Source organism: Musca domestica, unplaced genomic scaffold, assembly GCF_030504385.1.
Source record: "Musca domestica strain aabys unplaced genomic scaffold, Musca_domestica.polishedcontigs.V.1.1 2, whole genome shotgun sequence".
NCBI lineage: Eukaryota > Metazoa > Arthropoda > Insecta > Diptera > Muscidae > Musca > Musca domestica.
The window spans coordinates 12,337,474-12,353,037 of NW_026712249.1; positions in this window are offsets into that span (position 1 = coordinate 12,337,474).

The following is a 15,564-nucleotide window of genomic DNA, read 5'->3' on the forward strand; positions in this document are numbered from 1 at the left end:
GGGTTACTGACGTGGCTATCTATGCTCACATCTACACTCCAACTTGGCAATTTCAAGATTTTAGCTTTTTTGCTTCAGTTCTTTTAAATGGGCGTTGATAAATCAGGCAGTGATTGATCACTCTACTATAAGGTCTCCGCTTCTGCTTATTTTCTCCATATTCACAATCTGCACAAAATTTTTCATATTTGCGATAAATTCCAAAATATTCTTTACATTCGAAAACAAAAAATATTTAATTAAAATCAATCTGAAAACATTAAATTATATTGGCCGAGGTAGCCAGAGGTGCAATGGAAAAAACATGTGCCTTTAAAAAAATCTGAAACTGAAATATTTTGCCTAAATCAGTGATCCTAGGGTGGACCTACACTACAAGCAGGCTGCGGGTCCTAGTTACCGAACTCTCTCATTTTTTGTACATTTTGCATGGAAAATTTAATTTTTTGCCACCGACTACAAGAAAAGAAAAATGGATTCAAGTAGCCAAAAAATATATTTTAAATGATATGGTGGAATCGAACATCTTGACTTTAAGACGAATTTTAATAACTTTTTAAACAGTTTAACCCCTTCGTCTCTATCTCCATACATTTATGAATATCGGTTTTCCACGTTGTCCATCGTTATAACTACATACCTTATTAATGAGTATGTTGACCATAACAACCAGCATGCGAACATTATATGTGTACATACACGCAACGTTTGGCTTTTCCAACTACCTACCTTGCAGGCAAGTTGGTCGGTCGGTCGGCCGACCCACTCAACACCACATCTTTGCAAAATTTATTCTCGAGTATAGTTATTGTTTCTGCCACATGGCTGATGTTGTGGTTAAAAAAGTAGGACTCCTGTTATCGATACAAGAGCCAGCCTACTGCATACCAATCCTGATGCAATGTATGTTTTTGCAACGTGTATAGGTCCTGGCTGATCTCTACTAATGACCAGCATAAATTTGTTGATGGTTTTTGCCGATAATCCTCAATGCAAGGGCCAATGGAAAAAAATGCATTCCACTCCCCGTAACGCATTGAGAAAATTATACCGTTATTAATAAGGACCTGGTTGTGGTTTTCATCCACATTGCCAATAATATTAATTTCGTTGGGAGTGTTCCGCCCCATACTCGGTGTTATGGTGTTAATTTAATTCCCCGTTCTATGGTAGTTTCTCTGTTTTTTTTTTAGCTTTTTTTATTTTTTTGAGCTTTACTTTGGTTTTGGTTTCACGACCATCGCGCAATTTATGTCTTTTCGGACGATCAATTTTCACGTTACTGAACAAAATTAATTCAATTTGTTTGTGGTTACGTTAGTGGCCAAAATGGGTAGAGAATAGTGGCCATTGTCTGTCACTGACTGTGTGGCAGGAAAGAGAGGGAGAGTTGGGGAAAAACTGTTAAAGTCACATGTTAAGATAATTGTTTTTATTAAATAATTTTCTAGGTGGGGTAAATGTTTTTTTGTTGTATCCATTCAGAGGGCATAGGGGAGGAATTGCGCATACATATAAAATTCCCAGGCTATCGAAAATATGAAATAAGGAGGAACATTGAGAAATTTAAATAAAAAAACAAGGTTAAAAGTATCTACCGGTTTTGCCGACAGATGTTGCCCTCTGCCAATGCTCTATTATTAAAAAATATTTTGACTTCGGTTGTGATTTTTCAAATTGCTGACCCTCAAAGGAGTAGGTTCCGAAGAAATGGACCAATATTGTCCATGTCGTATCGCACCTAAATAAATATGATATAACTATTGAGACGTGTTAGGTAGTCCAAACTACTTCCTTCACTTCGTATAAGATATGTGATAATTTTTAGGTAATAGATATAGTCGACCGAAGCATTCCATTTCCATACTCAAAGTTACAAGAAAATCGGACATTTGTATCCAATTTTATGCTGATAGAAATTCATGGTGAGATGAAAAAACTGCAACCAAATTCGGACTGCTGTCACTTCTAAGCCACTCGTCCGACAGCTGTTAAAATGATTCCAGTGACAGCTCATTATATTGTTCAGAAGCGTACAAAAGCATTTTGGTGAGAATTTTCCAGAAATAAAGTTATTCGTAATGGAATTCAAGCGAGATAGTGTGATTTCTTTATATTTGGCTGGAAAACCACAAGTGGCTATCGTTTGAGCACTCCAGCATTTAAATGTGAATAAATCTTTTGTGTCGTTACCGTGATACTGGTAGCGTAGCCCGACGTCAAGGAAGTGGACGGAAGAAAACAGCAAACATTAGCAGAAATGGTTCGAAAGGTAAAGAAGCGACTTGATCGAAACCCGCGTCGCAGTGGCCGAAAAATGACTCGGAACTGAACATATCGCATTATTCCATTCGGCAAATATTGAAAAATGAGCTCGGGGTTAAAGTCATTGAAATTCCAAAAAGTGCAAGAACATATACCGCAACAGAAAGAAAATAGACTCAAAAAAAGCTAAAGAGTTGCTTCGCTTGGCTGAAAGTGGTGAACTGCCGAATTTGGTTTTCTCCGATGAAAAAACATTCATTGTCCAGCAGTTTGTAAACAAACTAAATGATCGCGTATACTTGCCAGAGAGGTCAGCTGAAAATGTGCACCTTTGGTTGGCCACCAGAACTCAAGCGCCGGCCATGGTGATGGTGTGGGCCTCCATAACAGCCGATAGTCACTCTCTGCTTGTATTAATCGACCATGGAATGTCGAATATTATCGCGAAAATATTCTCGAGGGTGTATTAAAGCTTTGGGCACGCAAACATTTTGGCCGCAGGTCTTGGACATTCCAAAAGGACTCAGCACGCGCCACTCAAGAATGGTTACAAAATGAGGTTACTCGCTTCATTTCCAGCGCACAATGGCCACCAAAATCTCCGGATGCCAATCCGTTGCACTATTGTATCTGGAGTATTTTGGAAAGCAAGGTTGTCACTAAAAAATGCCAAAGTGTCGATCACCTCAATCAAACGCTTCGCCGCAGAGCAATATTCGGGCACCGTGTGACGGTTTTATTTGCCTTTCGAAGGCCATAATTCGTGCCAAAGATTACCAATTCGTACAAATTTAAACTTATTCTAAAATTTAATGCTATTTCCGACATTTTTTGCTTTCGTTCAATAAAATTAAAAAAAATGTAAATATTATGACGTTTGACTTTGTTGCAATTTCTTATCTCACCCTGTATTAAGATGTGCAAGCCTGAATAGTATTCGATGTTAATTTCACATTTTATGAGCTTTGTGGATATTCAAAATTTTAACCCTTTTTGGGGGTAGTGCCAGAAGAAGTGGGTCAAAATATCTCATCTTCACAGCAGATCTTGTGTTAGTAAAATAATGGGATGTTTGAAATTTGAAGAAAATCGATTGCTTATTTTGGATTTTATCATCGTTTTGATTATTCCAAACTTTGACCCTTTGTGGGGCAGGTACCAGAAGAAATGGTCCCATCTCTACATCTTCATAAAAGATTTTGTGTTGATATAAGTATTGAGATATAACAAGTCTGAATGGAATCCGATGTTAATTTCGCATTTTATCAGCTTCATGTATATTCAATATTTGGACCCTTTGCTTGATGGGGTAGTTTCTTGATGGTATCGGCCGATATTGGTTATTTTCACACCATTTCAGAAGAGTTATAATAATTCAAAAATTTGACCTTTTGTGGGGGAAGTAATTGATGAAGTGGATCGATACGGTTCATTTTCGCACCAGACCTAGCAGTGATACAAGTATTGGGAATTATTAGGAAAAATCGGAATATCCTTTCCCTTTCTGTGCAGTAAAACATGTTTTTGAAAATTTCTACCTTTTGTGGGGAGGTATCAGAAGGAGTGTACTGAACTCCGAACTCGATCTAAGTTTGATGATAATATTATGATGTGCCAAGTTTCGATCAAATCGGATACTCCTTTCGAGAGTTTTCGTGTGCTCCAGCCAGCTACACCCACGGACACCCCTATATCGAATCAAATGTCCTGAAACGGATTTGGTACACAGACTCAGGGTTTAAAATCGATATTTCCATGTGCACGTTTTGGCTGTATCAAATAAAATATACCCTCAGCAGCAATCCTGAGAGTATAAAACAGTTTTTTGACGTCATCTTTCTTCAAATAAATTACGGCTTTAACCCAAAATTTCTTAGTATATATTCCCGGCATTTTGGGAGGATTTAGACTTGTGATGTTCTGTTTTATTTCAAAGGAGTACAAATATCTAAAAACCAATAAAAAACCAGAAAAGTTTTGCCGGGCCGTAATTTTAATTCCCTCCACCATTTGAAAGAAGCTTGAAAAATTCCAACGATAAAAATCCCTCGAAAAATAATGTTAAAAAGAAAACCGTTATATGGGGGGCTATACGTAGACGTGGACCTGTATGACCCTTCAAATACAAAATTGGAAAAAATTACACACATGTCCAATTTTTAGCATTCTATCTCTAATTGTTCGAAAGATAGCATGATTACTACAGACAGACAGAACGCTAAATCGACTTAGAATTTTATGCTGATCCAGAATATATTTGCTTTGTACTGTATAGTATGGGTATTTCGAGGAGTTACAAACGAAATGACAAAGATGATAAAACCTTCATAGAATGTTGGAGGGTATAAAATAATAACAGTTGTCACTTGTTCGCCGTTTTCTTCTAACTCATCAACTTTTTTCTAACTCATCAACATTGTGGAACGTCCATGTAATCGTAGGAGGGCTCAATAAATTGTTTCATAACTCATCCAAATCCAGGACAATCTTAGATCTTAGATCGAGTTCGAAGATGGGCAATATCGGTCCACTCCTTCTGGCACCTCCCCCACAAAAGGTCGAAATTTGCAAAAAATTTATTCTTTGCACAGAAAGAGAAGGGAAATCAGATTTTGCTCCAAATTTTGCAAATCCTAATATTTGCATCAGTGCTAGGTCAGGTGTGAAAATGGACAATATCGGTCCACTCCATCAAGTACCTCCCCCACAAATGGTCAAAAATTTGAATAATTACAACTCTCGTAAAATGTGATTTAAGAGTCCGATTGTCTTCAAATCTTACACATCCCAATATTTATATTAACCCAAGTTCTGGTGTTAAGATAAGCAATATCGGTCCACTCCTTCTGGCACCTCCCCCACAAAAGGTCGAAATTTGCAAAAAATATATTTTTTGCACAGAAAGAGAAGGGATAATCCGATTTTGCTCCAACTTTGCAAATCCTAATATTTGCATCAGTTTTACGTTAGGTGTAAAAATGGACAATATCGGTCCACTCCTTCTGGTACCTCCCCACAAAAGGTCGAAATTTGCAAATCATATATATTTTGCACAGAAAGAGAACGATGATCCGATTTGCATCAGATTTGCATCAGGATCCAACTCTCTTCAAATTTCACACATACAATAATTTTTCTAACACCAGATCTGTTGTGAAGATGCTATGTATCTTCGAACACCTTCTGGCACCTCACGCACAAACGGGCATAATTTTCAATAATTTCATCTATCATAAATTGCAAAGCAACTCAGCGATTCTTTACAATTGCTATATCCATCTACTATAATTTATATTTTTATATATAATTAGTTTTATATATAATAATATTTATATCATATTTATTTAGGTGGGATACGAAATGGACAATATTGAACGATTCTTTCAAAACCCACTCCATAGAGGGTGAATAGGGCTGAGGGTATACATCTGTCGGCAAAACCGACCGATACTTTTTTACTTGTTAATTTAAGGTATTGGAAATAATATATTTAATATTACTGAAAAGTATAAAAAAAGAAATAAAGAGTATTTCAGCTACTTATAGCACAATTGTCATATATTCGAAATCTGAAATTTTTTTTAATAAAATCTTCAACATATTAAATTAATATAATTATTTTCATGAAAAAAAGAATAAAATTGTAGCAAGACTTCAAATAAATTGCCTATTGAAAAGGCGATGCAGTTTAACATTAAAACATTGCATACTTTTAGGAGATGTACTTTTTTAATTAAACACTTGATGTCCATATACATGGAATAAATATTACAAAACAATAATACAAATGTACACAATCGAATGAAATTAAAATCACAGCCGACCAAAACAAAACAGCATTTATATTTATTGTTATTTTTATTAAAAAATTAACTACAAACGTTCACAAAACAAAAGTGCATTCACACACACATACACATTCTCCCAGCCAATCACCGATACAAAACCTTGAAAAATCATTGAAGTTTACCGCACTTATTTACCACAAGTTACACCACGAAATTGATAATTCAACGGTTGACCAACTAAAAAACAACAACAGAGCCACCGCCATCATCAACAACGGCAACGGCAGTGGCATCGGCATGGTCATCAACATCAACGCCACCACCGGCGTTGCCGTTGTAAACAGCAAAACCCCACATCAAATACCAATCAGTGCTGGCGTCCCCCAAAAAACCAACAATAACAACAACAACCACAACACAGGCCTATGAAAACAAACACAAAATAAAGGACATTGTCGATTGTACAAAAACAAAACCAAACAACAGCGAAAAAAATAAAACATAAAAATTACAAACAAAAAGACAACAAGAAAAGCAACAACAACATTGAATACAAAACGAACGTATGCACGGAATGATAAACATGCATTCATAAAAAATGTACAAAAAAAACAATAACAACAAAAGTATATATACAAATACTCCAATTCAACGAATCCACTTCGCCGGCGGATAGCCAGCCCCACAACAAACATTTGTTCTATTCGTGAAATGAGAATTTAAAAACGAAACAAAACAAAAGCTCTTCAAAAAAGAGGAGAGCATTAAAAAATTGAACCACTACCCGACCACGGCCGTTGATATGAGCAGTTTCTTCCACAAAAAAGTACAAATGAAATGAAAGGTCAACGTCAAACCGGCAAATGGATGTTAATGTAATGAGGCATTTGCTACTGAGGGGTGGGAGTAGTGGTGTATATGCTCGACGGGAAGTAGAAGTAAAGAAGTCCTAAAAATCGTATATTTTATATTCAATTTTGAAGTTGTAAAACGATTATATTAGAATCGTACATCTTTTCAAAAATTGTTTGTATCGTTACACGTTTTGATACACTGCTATGTATGGGGATTTTATACGTAGTATTGCATCTCGTACCACTATATTTCGTACCAATATATTTCGATAAAATAGAATTCCATATAACAGTAATCTAACGATCCGCTTAGCGTCCAAATCCATAAACTTGATCGGAGGATGTGATATACCTAAAAAATACTCTTTGGTCCAAATCCGTTTCGGGACATTTGGAGTCAATCTGAGAGTGTCCGTCCGTCTGTCTGGCTGGTTGGTTCGTGTGCACGATAACTCTCGAAGGGAGTATCCAATTTCACCCAAACTTGGTACATCGTAATATTATTGTCAAATTTAGAGTGAGTTCGGAGATGGGCAATATCGGTCCACTCCTTCTGGTAACTCCCCCACAATAGGTCAAAATTTTCAAACGAATGTTTTACTCCACAGAAAGTGAAAGGATTATCCTATTTTGCTCCAACTTTGCAAATCCTAATATTTTCATCAGTGCTATATCAGGTGAGAAAATGGACAATATCGGTCCACTCCATCAAGTACCTCCCCCACAAAGGGTCAAAATATTGAGTAATTATTACTGCACTAAAATGTTATGTAGGATTCCGATTGTCAAATAACAAATAACACACATCACAATATTATTATTAACCCAAGGTCTGGCGTAAAGATAGAGTATATTAGTCCACTATTTTTTGTACCTCCCCCACAAAGGGTCAAAATTTTGAATATCCATAAAGCGCGCAATTAAAATCCGATTCCATTCAGATTTCTCACATCTCAATATTTCCATCAACACAATATCTGTTACAAAGACTGTAGAGATCGGACCATTCCTTCTGGTACCTTCTCCACAAAGGATCAAATTTTTTGTATAAATTATAAAATGTGATGTATGAGTCTGATTGTCTCAAAATTACACAGATCAAAATACTTTTTTTAGACCAAGGTCTGGTGTGAAAATGGAATATATCAGTCGACTCCTTGGGATGAATATGGAAATTATGATTTTTTTTTCAATTTCTTGTAATTTTGTCCATGTATAAGATGAAGTATGCAAATGGAAAATTTCCGTCCGTCCTATATATCTGGTAACTCCCCCACATTTGAACATTTTCAAGAAATTATTACATATCTCATATAAAGTAAAGGAAGTAGTCGATATAACCCAAACCGGGACCGTCGCAGTAATTATATCATATTTATTTAGGTCCGATACAAAATGGACAATATTGGCCCATTCCTTCGGAACACACTCCTTAGAGGGTCAACAATTTGAATAGTCATTACACAAGTCAAAATGTATTTAAATAATCGAACATTGGCTGATGGTATACATCTGTCGGCTAAACGGACTGATATGTTTAACTTCTTTTTAATTCGTTTTTAATCAGAGAGAATTTAGAGTAGTAACATGTATGTTACATTTTACGTGATTAAAGTTCAGACTACCAAAAATTCAAGAATTAAATGAAACAGTATCTAATGACATTGGCCTCCATTCTAGCTCGACCCGATCACACATCATTGTTTTCGAAGATTTCTAAAATTCATGTTTTATTGAGTTTTTAATGATTTTTTTTTTTTTTTTTTTTTTTGAAAAGTAACTTATCCTTAAGAGTAATTTATGAATATTTTTTTCTCATTTTAAATTCCCAAATTCTGTGTTTTAACTATAAAAAAAAATCATTTTTAAAATGAGTTACTTTGAACTTACACGTTCATTTGTATGTCAATCGAAATAATTTTAATTTAATCATTTATATTTTTAACTTATACCGACGGGTATGGCAGTTTTCTTTAATATGTCAAAAAATCAAATCATCGTTATATATATTATATAATAATTGTAATGTGTTGTTCATAACACTAAACAAAATATGTCTCTCTCACAAATCCCCCTCTTTTAATTCTCCTGACAAATGAAGTTGATGTCGTGCCCTTTTTTATGGTTTTGTTTGTACACTTTTTTAGAAGGACGAGTTAAACAAGTGGTCAACCAACTCAACGACCGCATACAATTACAATAAAAACATTATGGTTTATACATACATATATATGTGGAACGACAACAAACATACAAAACAAAAAAGAAAAAAAAAACAACATTGTCATGGAATATTTATTATTGGATATTTTAACAAAGACCATCACGCCTTGGGCCAAAACAATTAAACACAAATTAAATGTTCTATTTTGAGTCCGTTTTGAAATAAACATTTAAAAACCCTTATTGTATTAAAAGCTAACTTAGAAAATGAAGAAAATTGGATTTATTAATTAAATGGAGGTAGGAAAAAATAAAAATTTATGCAGATTTAATTATATTTAATCAATTTATAGCTTTGTGTGTTACGATGAATTATTCAGGTACCTAAGAGGGTAGAAAAATTTTAATTCAGGTTGTGTCGACAATTTGATACCCTACAACACTACAATTTGCGGTAAAGTTTCTGCAGCTCTGAAAACCTTTTGACTACAATCAAGATTCCTCCAAGAAATATCCCAATATCTAATACTTAATAATATCAAATATTGAAGCTTAGTGTTTTTTTTTTTTTTTTTTTTTTTTTTTTTTTTGAATAACCATTATAGATATGGAACGAAGTAAAAACCTAATTCGCTCTATCGGATAGAACTGAAATTCACATTTAAAAATATTTTTCATTTTTACTGCACATTTGATTTTCTTTTCATTCTTCACATATCCCTGCAAAAAAATGTATATTGTCGTTTGACCGAATGGATGTTAATGGATATTTAAAACAATATTTGAAAATTTAGACTCCACTATTTGATTTCCTATATCTCCGATATTTGGCTATATTCGTCAACGAAATCTGCATCAATGTAAAGTTCAAAATTGCGTCTTTCGTGTATTTGCGACTTCCTTAATTTTTTTTTTTCATTTTTACACAAAATTTTGGTTTTATCACCAGCTAAATATTATCCGGTGTCCATCCAACATCATTTCAAAAAATTCCTTACTAAAAAATCTAAACAATTTTAAGGTTTTCCATTTGGTCCTAAAAAATTTGCGAACAACTTCCACAAAAAAAAAAAAAAAAAAAAAGGCTGCCCCCATGCAGAATTTCGTGAATATCGGACGATATTTGGGGCCTGAATATATTACTCCCAGCACATAATGTTGTAATGTGAAAAGTATATTTGAAATATACAATTTCATATTGAAAGTCAAATTAAAAATGTTGATGCAATAAAAAATATGAAAAATAAGTTTAAAAAAACATTAAGTTCGGCCGGGTCGAATTTTAATACCCTCCACCAATAGGTAAAGAAATGTTAAATAACAAATACCCGTAAGAACTTTCGGATAATGCAGTTAAATTAAAAAAATAAATAAATAAAGAGGGTGGAGTCGGGTCATACCAAAACGGTAACCTATATAAAAAATATTATATTACAATGATTGTTATATATTGCTGGTTATATATATTGGGGGTAAGTGTGATTATGATTTTAAAAATACCGAATATCGGTGGGTACCGCTTTATTTTCGTTATAGGAAAACGTCGATCTACATATTCAATGTCCTGCCAACGAAGCTAGAATCCATTTCAAACCATTTTTCAAATACCATTTTTAAACATATCCGAGGACAAATGTGGTAAAAATCATAAAAATGCAGAAAATTGGGAGGTACCGTTATATGGCGGCTATACCAAAACGTGGACCTATATTCTGCCATTGGAGCTAGAACTCATTACCACTTTCAAACAAAACCGCGGACAGAGTTGACTAAAACCATCAAAATACCGAATATGGGGTCGAACCAAAAAAAAAAAAAAAACAGAACCAAAAAATTCGTTAAAAAATGTGGTAAAAATAATTAAAATATTAAATACTGGCAGGTTGCGTTATATGGCTGATATACCAAAACGTGGGCCGATATATCGCAGTTTCAATACCAACCATCCTAGACACAATACAAGTTATTTTGTCAAATTTTGAAGCTCTACTGCACATATAATGTGGTCATTTGTATACTTTATGAGGTCTACGATGAATATTTAGGGATGTTACAAACAGAATGGCAAATTTAATATACCTTCCATTCCAAAGTGGTAACTTTTCACATCCTCCATCATTTGGAAGAAATTTTCAAATTTTGAAAAAAAAAATGATTGAAAAATTCTGAAAAATTCATGAAAAATACCAAAAATCGGGAGTTACCGTTATATAAGGGCCTATACGAAGACGTGAACCGGTGCATGCAATTATCTGTCATAGACTTAAGTACACATTAGGAACTTCGAATACGAAATTTGATACAATTTCGGTTAATAGTGTCGCTAAAATCATCAAATTACCGAATATAGGGAGGTACCGTTATATGGAGCATATGGCAAAAACGTGGACCTATAGCCCATTTTCATTATCAACAGTCCTGTAAACCTAAGGCACGTCTGAGTAAAATTTTATCAACCTACGGACAGACAAATTACAAACAAAATTTTATAACGACTTCCTTTCCAAGGTGGAGGGTATAAAAATAAACAAGTAAAAAAAACTAAGTTCGGCCGGGCTAAACTTTCGGAAGGAACTTAAAAATTTTCAAAAAAATTCCGAAAACTCCACTTAAACGAAAACTTTTATATGGAAACTATACGAAGACGTGGGCCTGCTTACGAAATTTTTTGTCATAGGCTATAGTACACATTACGAACTTCAAATAAGAAATTTGAAATTGTTAAAGTAAATAATGCCGCTAAAATCATTAAAATATCGAATATCGGGAGGTACCGTCATGTGAGGGCTACGAAATTTTTTGTCATAGGCTGTGGTACCCATTATGATCTTTAAACACGAAATTTTTTACAATTCCTCTTAGGAAAAATCATGAAAATGCCGAGTATCTAGAGGTACCGTCATGTGAGGGCTACGAAATCGTTTGCCATAGCCTGTAGTACGCATTAAGGTCTTTCAATACGAAATTTTAAACGATTTCGGCGTATAATGCTGCTGAAATCATCAAAATATCGAATATCGGGTGATACTGTCATGTGGGTTATATAGGCTATACGAAGACGTGGGCCTGCATACAAAAAATTTTTATCATAGGCTGTAGTAAATATTACGAACTTTAAATATGAAATTTGAAATAATTCCGGTAAAAAATGTCGCTAAAATCATGAAAATACCGAATATCGGGATATATCGTTATATGGGGGCTATGCGAAAACGTGGGCCGACATGGTCCATTTACGAACTTAAACTGCCTACTGGTAAACTATACCTGTATACAATATTTTAAACTTCTATCTCAATTCGTTCGAAAGATTGATTGATTGATTGCGTGATTACGACAGACAGACGGACAGAGAGACATCGCTAAATCGTCTTAGAATTTTGCGCTGATCCAGAATATATATACTTTGTAGGTTAATATACAATCCATAGAATCCATTGGATGGTATAAAAACTATCACAAAATATCAGAGAAAAAATATTCACTTTTTGTGGCATCTTTTTTCTTAGATTTTCTAGATTTAATTCTTTTCTTCCAAAAGGCCATTCTAAATGGGTGAGATTTGTGAAAATCGGTCCATGCCAGAAGTGACCTTTTTATGTATTTGTGTTTTTCGCATTTTTTATACCCTCAGCCATATGGCTAGTGAGGGTATATATTATTTGATACGGCAAAACGTGCCTTATCGTAATAACCGTTTAGGCCCTAGGTCTTCTTGGACCAAATCCGTTTCAAGACATTTGAAGTCGATCTAGCGATGTCCGTCCGTCCGTCTGTCTGGCTGGGGCTCACGACAACTCTCAAAGAAAATATGCGATTCGGTCCAAACTTGGTACATCGTAAGATTATTATCAAACTTAGATCGAGTTTGAAGATGGGCAATATCGCTTCACTTCTTCTGGTACATCTATAATAATTATATATCTTATAATTTGCAAAATTAGCATCCGATTTCAAATTTCGCAGACCCCAATACTTCTATCAACAAATTATCAGGTATGAAGATGAAATATATCCGACCACTCCTTCTGGCACCTCCCCCACAGCCGGTCAAAATATTGAATATCCATAACGCTCTTAAAACGCGAAATTAACATTAGATTCCATTCAGATTTGGCACATCTCAATATTTCCATCAACATAAGATGTCGGCAAAACCGACTGATACTTTTTAACTTTTTTTTTAGATTTTATTCTTTTAAACCAAAAGCCCATTCTATTTGGTGAGAATTGTAAAAATCAGTCCATTCCCTTTTTTGATATATGAAATTGTGTATATATTGCTATATATGCGATATCTTTTTATGTATTTGAATTTGTGTTTTTGGTCCATTTCAATCCCTAAATATTCTCCAAAGTATCATCTCTATTCTGATCATAATCCCAACTCCATGCAAAATTTCGTGAGGATCTGGTAATAATTGCGACCTGTAGCACTATTTCAAAATAACATAGAAAGACGGACAGAAATACATAACTAGATCGATTCAGCTCGGCGACATAGGAAGATCCATATATAACATGCTATATGCCCGACCAATATTTTGAGGTTTTACATAATATTTGGCCCAATCAAACTTATTATAGGGAATAACTATCAAAATTTGTTAAACTTTTTCAATATTCTACTCAAACTTCAAAAAAAAAAAATCGAATTGGCCGGCAAATTGGCCAAATCAACGATTGTTTAGCTCGAAATGGTTACTGACCTTAACTGTCCCTTTTTCAATTGTGGATTTGGTCAAAAAAATTTGTCAACCCTATTGGGAACCTTAGTCCAAAGCCTTAAGTCGTTTGATATGGTCCTATTCATTTTATGCGAACTTGGTAAATTGGCCATAGTTCTTTTTTTTTTCAATTCTTATAAAGGCTGAACCTGTTTGAGAGGATTTAAGATTTTTGGAACATTAATGTAAAATCATATTTACAACTATTATTAATAATAAGGACATTTTTTATCCGTGGACAAAAAATTGTTGCAGTAATATTTATCACTGGCCTTTTAGGCATTCGGAAAATCCAACAAATGTATATTACTTCCTCATGAATGTAACGTATGCAGTATACGATGAATATTTTCTCATTTCCTTTTTGTGCCATGCATCCGAATGCCTGTTGAGGCATTTGGCTGTTTGTTTGTTTTCTCTGTAAAATACCGGCAGCCGGCGGGTTACCACCGCTGGGTTGTTATAATTGCAAAGCACGATTCTGTTTTTAATTCAAATAAATGTTGGCAGGCATTTTTATCGATTTAATTTTAATGCACATTACGCATGAAAATCAACAACTCGTGGGCAGCGCATGGAAAAGCTCCAACAGCAGCGGCAAACAGCAGCAGCAACAACAACAACAACGACAACAACAAATACCCAGCAAAAGGCCAAATGCAAATGAAAATGAAATAAATTCGCAGTATGTAAACAACATTTGCAGGCATCGGCGAAGCAGTGTTGGGGCAAAAATCTCATTTATTTTCATACGCACATTTCTAGAATTATTTTCATTTCATTTTCGCGGCTACTAGCCGTTTTGTTGTACTTGTTGTTGTAGTTTTTGCTTCCTTTAGCTCTATGCATTATATTCAGCATATCATCAACATCATCCTCATCAGGACCATCATCATCATTTTCTATAGAATGAAAAAAATAAAACACGAACCTTTGCAATAATAATGGACAGACCGGTAAAATTTCAGTCAAATGGACAGACTGAAACGGACATTTATTTGTATTTTAAATTCAGGTTCATATGGTGCTTTATTATAATGCAGCAGAGTAGCGAACAGCCAGCCTGGCTGCATACAGACAAAATTAAATTTATATTCTACGCGTTACGAACGCCTAAAAGCAGACATGGTTTGATTACTTTTTCATGCAATGCTTTAATTGAATGCGATTTTCGGAGCAGCAAATCAAATTTAGCAAAGGTAATAATAACTATTCGATGATTGATGATTTCACTCTCCCTCAATGTACAATCAGCATGATGATTATTTGAAATATTATGAATTATATGGGCGGGGATGTGTGCGGTCCTACTTTGAAATATTGAAAAATAAAGTTGGAAACTTGGAATAAAATTATTGATGTCGATGGTTCAGCAGAATATAATTTGGAAATTTTAAATCAAATTTCGATGCCAAAATGAGTTGCTTGTCATTGTTTGTACATTATTATAGCTTTCAGACATATGGCTAGTAGGGGTAAATATCATTTGATACGGCCTCATCGCAATAACGATTTAAGACCCTAGGTCTCTTTGGAAAAAATCTGTATCAGGACATTTGAGAACGATCTAGCGTTGTCCGTCTGTCTGTCTGGCTGGTGTGCACGATAACTCTCGAAGGGTACTATGTAATATTTTTATCAAACCTAGATCAAGTTCGGTGCTAGGCAATATCGGTCCACTCCTTCTGGCAACTCCCTCACTAAAGGTCGAAATTTTCCAAAAAATATTTTATTGCACAGAAAGAGAAAAAATAATATAATTTTATC